We start from the raw sequence: 12,767 nt of genomic DNA, 5'->3' as shown, positions 1-12,767 counted from the left end.
AAAACAAAAAAATTTGGTAAAATTAAAACCAAAAATTCAGTAAAACTGAACCAAAATCCTTCATATGTTGTGGGGATAACTAATGATAAAGTAGAAATAGAAAAAAATTACCAAAATTCAGAAAATTTATCTACCCAAAAAGTATAAGCAACATCACTTCCTGAGTGAAGCACAACAAACATTTCTTACTAAGTTAGATACAAACTCAAGAACTTCTCACTAGCTCTATCCACCTGTGTACTGCAGTACATGTCAGAAAAGAACAGAGTAACTATTCCTATTTCATCATTCCCTTAGGAAAAAAACAAAAATCCTAAGTAGAAGAAGGTGGCCTAACACAAGCTCAACATACAAAACCTAACAGCTTCTTTAACAGTTTAAATGAGATGACATAATTAAAACCACATGGTATCTCTATGTGCACGATAGAGATTGTGCACATCTTTTATTACATTTAATCCTAGATATTTGTACTTTTTGATCTACTTATTTTTTAAATATTTACTATTGTCAAATATTTATTATGCTTTACAAATATGCACAAAATTTCAAAGTACAGCTCAATAAACTATCAAAAACAGGCATCTGGTTAACCTAATTGTAAGGATTAAATGCAACAGAAGATATGTAAGATCTCTATAGAGATACACACATACACACTCCACAAACTCAAGGATTAAATCATTCTATAGATTCAATGCAATTCCAATCACAGTCTTATATGTGCACAGATCATATATGTGCATGGAGTATGTAAATTGACAATATTATTCCAAACTTCTAAGAAAACAGGAAATGCCAAAAATTACAAAATTACTGCTAGAAAGGAATAAGTTTAAAGAACTTTTCCAAACAGCAAGACTTCCCTTAAAGCCACAGAATTATGACTATGGCACTGGTGAAAAAATAAAATCAAAGACCAATTAAACAGAATTGAGGGGAAAGAAAAGGTCCTGTAAATACAGACATATGCTTCATGACAAATGGAACAATGAGGACAAGACAGTCTCCACAACAAATGTTCTCAGAAAATAAGATATATAAGTGTAAATAAACAAAACTGGACCCCTACACTATTCACAAAAAATATAAAAAATAAAGTCCAGAGATATTACACAACTAATCATGAAAAGAAAAGCAACAATCTACCCACATTATCTTTGCAAAAGAGTTAATGTTTCAAAATTTCTAAACTTTCTAGGATCGGTGCCTGGTCCTATGGCACAAGAGTACTACTAGTCCATGACTGGTACACAAGTTTGACACTCCACTTGAGTTTCACCAGGCCACAGCCATTGGTGAAAAAGTTTACCAAATAAACTTTTTTTTTAAGTACAAGGAGAACACTGTAGAATAATTATAAAAGTAAATATATAAGCCACTAACACAATTTTTTTTAGGTATACATGACAATTGAATCTATTTTGACATTATACATACATGGAGTATAACTTATTCTAATTAGGATCCCATTCTTGTGGTTGAACATGATGTGGAGTTTCACTAATCATGCATTCATGTATGAGTTGGAAAGTTATGTCCAATTTAGTCTACTGTCTTTCTGATTCCCATCCCCCCTCCCATTCCTTCAATTCCCCTTTGTCTAATCCAATGAACTTAATACATTGTTTATTATCATTCTTAAGTACATGTACAGACCAGTAATACTGGTATTATTATTTTGCAAGTATTTTTTTTCTGGATAAGGCAAATAGTTATATTAATGACTTTAAGTAATTAGACTTTTACCATAAAAACAAGATGCAAACTTTTAAGTTTTTTTTAAACATGTTTGACTTGAAAACAGCTGAAAAATATTCATGATTCTAATTTCATATATAAAAATTTCCTTGTTCTGTCCACCAAAAAGGCCTAGAAACTATAGTAACATTAGTGGGACTCACTCCCAGGACAAGAAGGCATCCTTAGAGGAAAGGCTGAATCCAGCATAAGGGCAGGACATACATGTATTTATAGAAAGGATGAGCCTTAAAATCTTCTCATGCCAGAAAACAAATTATCAAAGACACAGGGAGTCATATCATGGCACACAGGAGGTAATCCAAAGGGCTCCTTTCATTGGGCAAAGATGGAACAATGTCATCAACAAAAGGAAAAACAACAGCAGTTGATTAAAATACGCACTACACAAAATCCCTGAGTAAAAAATGATATTGAAAAGAGATATGGAAAAGCAAAGACTAAAGTGTTCCTGAGTCATTAGTAAAGATAGCAAACTCCTTACTCTGAAAATTGTCAATTAAAGGAAAATATATGAACACTTACACTCTTTCCTGTTAAAAAGCCAGCCAGTAGACATAACAACTGAAGCAAAGATGCAGAATAATTAGAGTAATGTATGTGGAAGGAATGACAGAGTTAGGTAACCACCATTTTTTTATTTTTCATTTGTTCTTTTTAGTTATACATGACAGTAGAATTATTTTGACATATTATACATACGTGGAGTATAACTTTCCATTCTTGTGATTGTACATGATGTGGTTACACTAGTCGTGTATTCATATATGAACACAGGAAAGTTATGTCCAATTCATTCTATTGTCTTTCCTATTTCCATCCCCACCTTCCCTTCCTTCCCTTTTGTCTAATCCAATGAACTTCTATTCTTCCCTACCCCTCTTCCCTTATTCTGTGTTAGCAACTGCATATCAGAAAGAACATTCAGACTTTGCTTTTGGGGATTGGCTTATTTCACTTAGCATGAGAGTCTCCAGTTCCATTCAGTCAGCAAATGTCACAATTCTTCATTCTTATTTATGGTTGAATAATATTCTTCTGTGTATATACCACATTGTCTTTATCTTCATCTGCCGAAGGACACCTAGGTTAGTTCCATATCTTAGCTATTGTGAATTGAGTTGCTATAACCATTGGTGTGACCGTGTCACTATAGTATGCTGATTTTAAGTCCTTTGGGTATATGTAATGACAAGTGAGATAAATGGGTCAAATGGTGGTTCCATCCCAAGTTTTCTGAGGAATCTCCATACTGGTTTCCAGAGTGACTGAACCAATTTGCAGTCCCACCAGTAATGTATGAATGTACCTTTTCCCCAACATCCTCGCCAACATGTATTGTTACTTGTATTCTTGATAACTGCCATTCTTACTGGAAAAAAAATTTCAGTGTAGTTTTAATTTGCATTCCTCTAATTGCTAGAGATGTTGAACATTTTTTCATGTATTTGTTGACCATTTGTATGTCTTCTGTGAAATGTTTGTTCAGTTCCTTTGCCCATTTATTGATTTATTTTGTGGTGTTTAGTTTTTGAGTTCTTTATATATCCTGGAGATTAATGCTTTATCTGAGGTGCAGATAGCAAAGATTTTCTCCCATTTTGTAGGCTCACTGGGGAACCACCATTTTAAAACTTCTACTTGAATAAGTAAGACAGAGATCATCAATGAATGAAAACATTTGAGAAACAGGTTGCTGGGGAACTTTACTTAGCAGGCTATCACCTTTGAATACACTGCTCAAGCTTAGCTTTACTTACAGCAGGACAACCTGTCATTGCATTCATTCAGCTTGAGGACAAAAGTTCATAATATTGTATTGAATACAATACTGTGTGGACAGAGTACATTTTATGTATGCTTATCTGACCATACATACACACATACACACGCGCACATACACACATACACACACACACACACAAAGCCTATGAAGTGATGGATATATTTAATTTCCTGGAATATAATAACCAGTTCACTATATATATATATATATATATATATATATATATATATGTGTGTGTGTGTGTGTGTGTGTGTGTGTGTGTATACATATACATATATATAATGATATATATATATCACAACATATGTATACATTTAATCTATGCAATAAAAATAAGTTACAAATAAGTTCCTAACACTAAATTCTTACATGAAATTAAAATACACATTCAAAAGCATCACACTCTTCCTCACCTCTGTACCTTCCTCCACACTATTCATCTAATAAGAACACCCCACTGCCTGCCTTCCACTTGTCACACTGCTTTTCATCCTTCATAACCAGTTTGGGGTGGGGGACCTAAGGAAATATAGAGGTACTTTGTATTAGGTGGAGGGGAGTAAAGGGAGGGGAAGGAGTATAGGGGTAAGAATGATAGAATAATATCCTATGTGCATATACAACTACACAACTGGTGTGATCCTACATCATGTACAACCAGAAGAAAGAGAAGTTATACTCCATTTATGTAAGATGTGTCAAAATGCATTCTACTGTCATGTAAAACTAATTAGAACAAATAAAAAATAAGAAAAATAAAATGTCATCTCTGTATTGAAAAAAAAAACAGTTTGAATTTAAGTTCTTCTATGAAGCCTCCGCTGACTCTCCCAGAAAGAATATTTTCATAGAATTTTTATATTTTCTTATAACAGGAACCAAAAAATATAGTTTTAAAATATCTGTCACCTCTGATAGACTACAAGAATTCTGAGAAAAGATACTAAGATTTGTCTTTCCCCCATACCCTCAAGGAAGATTTTACTAAAACATTTCTGGATCAATCTTTATAATCTCTTTAGGAAGATCCAAAATCTCCAACCAGGAATAATTTTTAATAGGATGAGAACCAAGGACAGGGCAGCATATGATACTGAACTGTACTTTATACTCAGTATTTATTCATAAGGATCAATGAATAGCTCTTACCAAATTAGGGGAGGGGAAGATGTTATGTCAAGTATTTTCAGAAAAATACATATAATTTGAAAAGTAGTCATCAGTATTTAATCTTTATCATATAAAATTAACTATCAATATTTAAGCTTTACCATAAAATGTTCATGACTGTATCTCTCTAGGCCATTGAGTTAAGCCTGTCACCTTCTCTGTAACCTTGCTCACATTATCCCTGGACATGCTGGTTTGGCTCCTGAGGTTCTTGCTGACAGTTCTGATTTTACAAGAGGAGATCTGGAAAGCTTGTCCTTATGATTCACATACATCCCATTGACAATAAAAAAGGGTTCATTAGCAGAATTTTAAATGTCTCCAAAATGCAGGAAGTGAACTAGAGGAAAATTCTTTAAAACATGGATGAGTTAATATTTCGAAGTACACAATAATCTCAAGAAATTAATTTCATATTCTTTCTCTATATATCCAACATAATTGAAATCTAACCTACATTTAACCTACAAGGGCTGAGGGAAGTAAATTTTTAAACACTGAGTTATAAGCATCCTTTAATTTTTTTCTCTCAAAACTCACACTTAATTCAGAATTCCCCCAAATGTGTCAAGGTTATGGCTCAACACAGAGCAAAAGAGACTGTACAGCAAGGTGATGGTCTATCTACTTCTCAATCCCCCCTATATATATCTATATTTCAATTCCAACACTTAATATTCATTGCAAAATACACCCATAAGATCTTCAAAAATCCCTTCCATGAAATAACACATTCTTATACATAGTAAATTAAAACATCCCTACTTTGTTAAGGTCCATTTTTCCAGTCTCTACCTGACACTAGCAGCTGACAGCACATTCTCTAAAGATAGGGACTTAATTAGTTGTAATATTTCATGTGGCTCTTTGGCTATCCAGGTATGTTACACAGCATAAATGTATAAAATTGAGGGAAAAGTCTCACTGTTGTGGACTGGGCATGTTGAGCTGTCCTAAAGTTTTCTGTACCTCTCAGCAGATCTCCACCAGGTAAGGCAGATGTTGCTGAGCACAGTGACTCCTGCTCCTACTTCTGCTCTCAGAGCCTCAGGCATGTTGATTGTAGCACTTGATAAAGGAAAGGGTGTCTGTATGAAGATGGAGTGCCTCATTCAACACCAAGGATGGTAAACAAAGTGTAGGACATTCTGGCCTCACAGGGGATCCAAGACATTCAGGTACCTACATACCTTGTAAACTCTGCTCCTAAAATTTAAGGGAGCACTCTGTAGTACATGGTCCTTGTGTGGCTCCAACCAAAAGAGGACTAGCAGAGGCAAAGCTGCAGGGGCAATGCCACTGGAGCAGCTGAAGCCTTTGGCAAGGGCAGTTTTTGAAAGCCCCTAAGTGACCCTATGTTGCCATCATCTTGCCCAATCCTTCTTTACTCTGAATCTTCCCACCCACCCAGTACTGACTTCCATGTTTTCCTACATCCCTCTTCTGAAGTAAAAACACCAGTGTCTGAGTACTTTATTTGGAAAAAGAAAGAGAAAGGTTATTTAGCTCACAGTTCTGGAAGTCTCTGGTAAGAGACTCATGGCAGATGACATTATAATGGCCAAACAGATGCAGAGGAGGTCACATGCTGAAAAAGGAAGCAAGAGCTGGGAGGAGACAGGCTTTCACATTTATAACAATCTGCTCTCAGAATCTAATCCACTTCCACCAGACCTGACCCACTGAAATGAGACAATAATCCACTCATGAGGGTGGAGCACCCATGACCTAATCACTTTCCATAGGCTCCACCTTGTAAAGATCTACCACCTCTCAAGACTGTTAAATTGGGGACCAAGTTCCCAAAACATGAAGCTTAAAGGCAAAACCATAGGCAAAGCACAGTACCTCCAAAGAGGAGAAGGCATCCCCCATACAGAGACACAACCATGACTCTAATGAGCTCCTTGCTGCCCTTGAATTCATCCCTTGTTCCTAGCACAGGGCCAGGCACATAGTAGTATCCAGTAAACATTGGCCAAACAAATGATGTTATAGCTCCACATATCTAGAACATGATGTTAAACACAACATAAGCAGTAGTGACCCTAAAAAGAGGGATATAGCACATTCAAAAAATTAATCAACTAAGTAAATCTGTAACCTGAGAGGAGGAAGAGTTCAAATAAATCAGTAGCATCAAGTTTTATGTTTACAATGAGAATTATCACTGGAACTTAATACCTCTTCATTTCTGGGTGAGGGTGAAGGAGCATGGAGCTGACATTATAAAGGGAGTAGAGAAATAAACTAAGAATCAGGATGTCTGGGAACTTCAGTAAATTTACATGCAGTCACTAGTCACCTTAATTATGCTAATGATACATACTGAGAAACTGAAAGATCTCCATGGAGAAGACTTTGAAGCAGCAGTAAGCAGAAGCATGGCTCTGTTCTGAGAATCATCTATTCAATGAACACTTATTTACTCAACAACTGTTCCATGATAGGCCTTGAAATGGAGACACAGAGCTCAACAAGCAGGTGTGGTCCTGTCCTCATTAGGGCAGTCTAGAAAAAATATCTTAAGTAGTGAACTACTGCAAGCCTGTGTGATACCTCCTAAGCCTGTGTGATACCTCCTTTGGATTGTGCCAGAAGGATCCCAAGGAGTCAAGGGCCCCAGAGTCAGGGGTTTAAAGTGTCCCAGAAGAAATGATATCCATACCAAGACTATAAAAATGAACAGGATTTAGTGAGGCAAAAGCAGAAGTATAGGAGGAGCATCCCAGAGGGAAGGAAACAAAAAGTGTATAAGCAGAAGGAACTGCATATACAAAAGGAATCATCTCTTCATGTGACTTAGTGTGCAGTTATTTTCCTTGTGCTACCTTGATTTCAAATAAAATGACCCACAAAATATTGCTGGTTCTTCTGTTAGGTTTAATTAAATGGGTTACTTTTATAATTATCAGGATTCCACAAGAATTAAAACAAAAAAAAAAAATTACTATCTCCATTTTTTTCAATAAAATCTCTCCCAATATAACAAATCCCAGGTCAGTCCAAGAACACTGGCATTCAATTTCCTGGTGAGATATCTGGCTGGTTAAGTTTTTGGTTTTTGTTTTTGGGTGTTTTCTTTTTCCTTTCTTTTTTTTAAATTTGAAAAGATGTAATGTTCTTTACCCATAACTTTGTAACCAAAAAGACTGATTTGAATGACATGAACAGTTAAACTTGCATTGTCATGTGTTTCATAGTGGATTTTAGATGACTCCATTTGAGTCTTGAATGACTTCCTCTTGAATGTTGTATTATAATTAGTGCAAGCAGATTCTAGAATGTTTGATAACCAATGGATAACATTGTTCAACATATTGTAAAGAAAATACCATGGTTTCTAAAATGCCTGTGTCCTTTAAAATGCCAGCCACCCCAACTGTGACCCAAATTGGTCTTGGAAGTGAGGATTACTAATATCACCCAGACTGATACTTCACAATTTCTATCCGCATCCTCTTATTTTTATTCTGTATTTTATACATTCTCACTCTCACTATACCTCCCAGAACCTCTGAATTCAGTTACAAATTCAGTAAACAAAAATGGACTGAATACCTGTTATATCCCAGGCACAGTGTCCTTGTTTCTTTCATGTTCTTTCAACTTACCTTTTACTTCTTGCCCCAATTTCCTTTTCTTCCCAACTTAGGCCTTGTAGTTAATTTTGAATTATTCAAATCCACAAAACATGTTTTTCTCAAGCACCAACCTGCGCCAGCACTTAGATGCTGGAGAAGAATCCTCCTACCAGATAAGACCCTGACCCATGTGACTAACAGCAACTTAGTCAGGGAGAGCAGATCTTTCACATAAGGTAAATGCACCTTCAATATAGTGTACTTTTACACAAGTGGGATGTCTTCCTTTATTAATGGCAACAGTGAGCGCTGCAATCTTAACTATCTAAAAATACATTCACTATCATCTTTGTTCTCCTGAAGACCACAGTTCCTGGCAAGGTGACCTTCACACAGTCAGTTTCTTTAGTTCTTCAAGTCCAGGGATGATTGGCTCCCTACTTTTGCAGGCACCATGCCATGTTGGATTCTTTAAACCCTATTCTTTCTTAAACCAACCTGGGCTACCAAATCGCCTATCATCTGTTTATTGCTGGGACCCTGACTGACCCAGAGAGAACATCATGTGCAAATGTGCTGAAAGGTGGGTCACAAAACCAAAAGAAGAGATTGTGACTGAGAGAAGAAAATGACAAAAGATGAGGTAAGAAGGTCGATGACCAAAGCAACCCATATCATGAAGAATTTGTTAAAGGAATGTAGATTTCATTTCAAGTAAAACAGGAAGCTATTAAAGTGTTCCATAGAGAAACACTTATCTTTAGCATGAATTTGTATTTTATTAAGTGAATGCATATGCATTATCCAAAACATCAAATTGAGTTGGCATCAACTATACCCAAAAAAAGCAGCGATTTCAACCATACTCTCCTCTTCCTCAGATGCAACCACTTTGAATTATTTTAACATTTTTAAATATTATTTACAACCATACTTCTAAAATATTGAGTGTATGTAGCTTTATCAGTCATGTACATGTCAATTTTCTTAACAAATAATACATTTATTTTTCTCAGGCCAAAGAAGCCTAGAGATAATGCAGGGCTGGTATTCAGCTCCCCAATATGTCATGAAGGGCCCATGTGAGATATATCTTGCTGTTCAATCTCTTTAGTAGTGACTTTCCTTCCATGCTTGCCACCTTATTGTCTCAAGATAGATCATTCACCTCTAGCAATTCAACTATATTGAAATGGAAAGAAATGAAAGGACACAGGAAGTGGCAAAAGGCACATTCCAAATGCATCTGCCCACTTCTCACAAAGCTTCTGCGAAGCAGGGTCTCAAAGAGGCATCTGAATGCCCACATGCATAGCAGCATTGTTCACAACCAAAAGGTAGAACAATTCAAATGTCCATTGAGAGATTAATGGATAAAAAAAAAAATTATCCATTTCAAATATAAGTCAGGCCACATTATCCCAGATCCATCCAAAACATTCCCATGGCTACTCAAAGCAAGAGAAATAAACCTTATTATGATACCCAAGGACCTACATGCTCTTATCTCTCACTATGTCTCTGACTTCATATCCCATCACTATTCCCCATCAATCATTAACTTCTAGCTTTATGGATTTATTGTTTTAACTGAAAGAGGAGACAAGATATAGAACCTGAAATACAGAAGTTTGAACCTTCAAAGGGTTCACTCAAAGATAGTATAGACTAGAAAAAATATATACTCACTAATGAATAAAGATGACAAAATGCTTGTCGATTTGATCAAGACTCTGAAAAACAAGAGGAAAGGAATCCTCCCCTAAGAGTTAGTAAGCCTTGGTAAAGATCAGAAATTATAATTTATACTATCTGTCCAATTTGGGAAAAACCAATCTAATAACTAAATAAGTAAACAATTAAGCAAGGAAGCAGGGGATAATAACTCCCCGCATGAAAAATAAAATAAATTCTTTCTCAATAGACACACTAAAATAAAACAATATAGAATACCCATATGTAGTGCTTCATCAATCATAAGATCACAACTGAGGACTACACAAGAAAATTATCTACCATAAACAAGAATAGAAAGAATAGAATTAGACCTAAAAGAAATGCAGATGAGAATTATCATTAATAAATCTATCTTTTAAAATTACAAACAGGTAATCAAATACCTGAGGAGGAAAATACCTAAGGACTGCTAGAGATAATAAACAAATTCAACAAAGTAGCAGGTTACAAAATCAACATATGAAAATCAACAACTTTCCTATGTACTGATAATATCCTGAGAAAGAAATCAGAAAAACAATACCATTCATAATAGCCGAAAAAAAAGCTATCTAGTATTAAACCTAGTCCAGGAAGTCAAAGACCTCTGGAATGAAAAACTATAGAACATTGAAGAATAAAACTGAAGAAGACACAAGAAGATGGAAAGACCTCCCATATTCTTGAATAGGTAGAATTAATGTTGTTAAAATGGCTATATTACCAAAGGAATCTATAGATTCAATGCAGTCGCCACCAAATTACCAATGATAGTCTTCACAGAACTAGAATAAAGTCCTAAACTTCATTTGGGAAAAAAAAAAGATGCAGACAAGAGTCACAGCAGGTCTAAACCAAGAAATCAATGCTGGATGCATCATAATACCTGATTTCAAACTATACTACAGAGTAACAAAAACTGCATGATACTGGCATAAAAATAGAAATATAGACCAATGGAAGAGAATAGAAGACACAGAGAAAAACTCACAGAGATGTAGTCATCTGATCCTTGACAAAGGTGCCAAAAACATACACTGCAGAAAAGATAGCCTTTTTAACAAATTGTGCTGCGTAAACTAGTTATCCATATGTAGAGGAATGAGAGTAGATCTTTATCTCTTATCCTGCAAAAACTCAATTCAAAATGGATCAAAGACCAAATAATTAGACTAGAAACTATGAAACTCCTAAAAGAAAATATCGGGTCAACACTCCAACATACAGGTGTAGGCACAACCTTCTCAATAGGACTCCTAGAACTCAAAAAATAATACCAAGAATTAATAAATGGGATGGAATCAAATTAAAGCTCCTGTACACTAAACAGTTAAGAATATTAAGAGAAAACCTATAGAATAGGAGAAAATATTTGTTATCTACTCTTCTGATAGAGGATTAATATCAAGAATTAAAACCCAAAAAACTCAACACCAAAAAAAGAATAAATTAATAAATGGGCAAATGAACTAAATAGACACTTCTCTAAGGAAGAAATACAAATGGTCAACAAACATGAAAAAATGTTCAACATCTTTAGCAATTACAGAAATACAAATCAAAACTACACTGAGAGTTCATCTCAGTCTAGTTAGAATGGCATCAAGAATACAAATAATAATAAATTCTGTAGAGGATATGGGGAAAAATGTACACTTTTACAATATTGGTGGAATTGTAAATTAGTACAACCACTATGGAAGTAAGTATAGAGTTTCCTCAAAAGACTAGACATGGAACCACCATATGGCCCAGTTATACCACTCCCAGGTATTTAACCTAAATAATTAAAGTCAGCATAAAGTAGTGGTACATGCACATCCATGTTTATAGCAGCACAATTCACAATAGCCCATCTATGGAACCAGCCTAGGTGTCCATCAGTGGATGAATGGATAAAGAAAATGTGATATAATATTCACAATGAAGTTTTTTATTCAGTCACAAAACAATGATGCCATTTGTAAGACGGAACTTGAGAATATTATGTTAAGCAAAATAAGCCATAATCAGAAAGTCAAGAGTACTATGTTGACCCAGTCCAGTGTCGCATATATCTCCAGTGATGTGACCCAGCTCAGCACCCGTGGTCTCCAGCGCCACGTGCCCCGCATGGTCTAGCACCTGGGCTATGGTGGACCATCTAGGAAAAGGTGGGGTCACTTCTCTATCATGGATTATTCCCCACCTGGAGGACACCATTCCTAGTTGGGCAGCTCACTTCTTGGGACACTGCATTATCAACTACCTCTTAGGTACTAGGCTACTGAAGACTAAGAGGTTTGAACAGTACAGTATGGTTTTATTGCAGAATTTTTTTATTAGTAGTAGTATTACAATCATTACTATTATACCTACTATTATTCTTATTTTTCTTTTTTCCTTTATTTTTCTCCCTCTATTTTCTTCTTACTGTTTCCTTAGAGACTCTTTCTCCCTTTTCTCATGCTAACAACTAATTTCTTTTTAATTCTGCGCTTTCACTATTCCTATGACATAGTACCTCTATAAACTACCTTGTTATCTCATTAACATTACATCCTACACCCCTCCCCATCCTCTTTGTCCTTCATTAGAAACTGCAGACCTCATTGCAAATCTATTTGTTATACTATAGATAATAATTGAACTCATTCTGTTTATTATGACAATATTGTTAACATCTTAATAGGGGCTATTTGGTTTAGGGCTGCATATTGTCTGTACTGGGAACTGCTAATATTGATCTCCCCCCTAAAGAAAAGGTTTTG

Source organism: Sciurus carolinensis, chromosome 11 (assembly GCF_902686445.1).
Source record: "Sciurus carolinensis chromosome 11, mSciCar1.2, whole genome shotgun sequence".
NCBI lineage: Eukaryota > Metazoa > Chordata > Mammalia > Rodentia > Sciuridae > Sciurus > Sciurus carolinensis.
The sequence above is the reverse complement of the archived record's forward strand: the minus strand, read 5'-3'. Positions refer to the sequence as shown.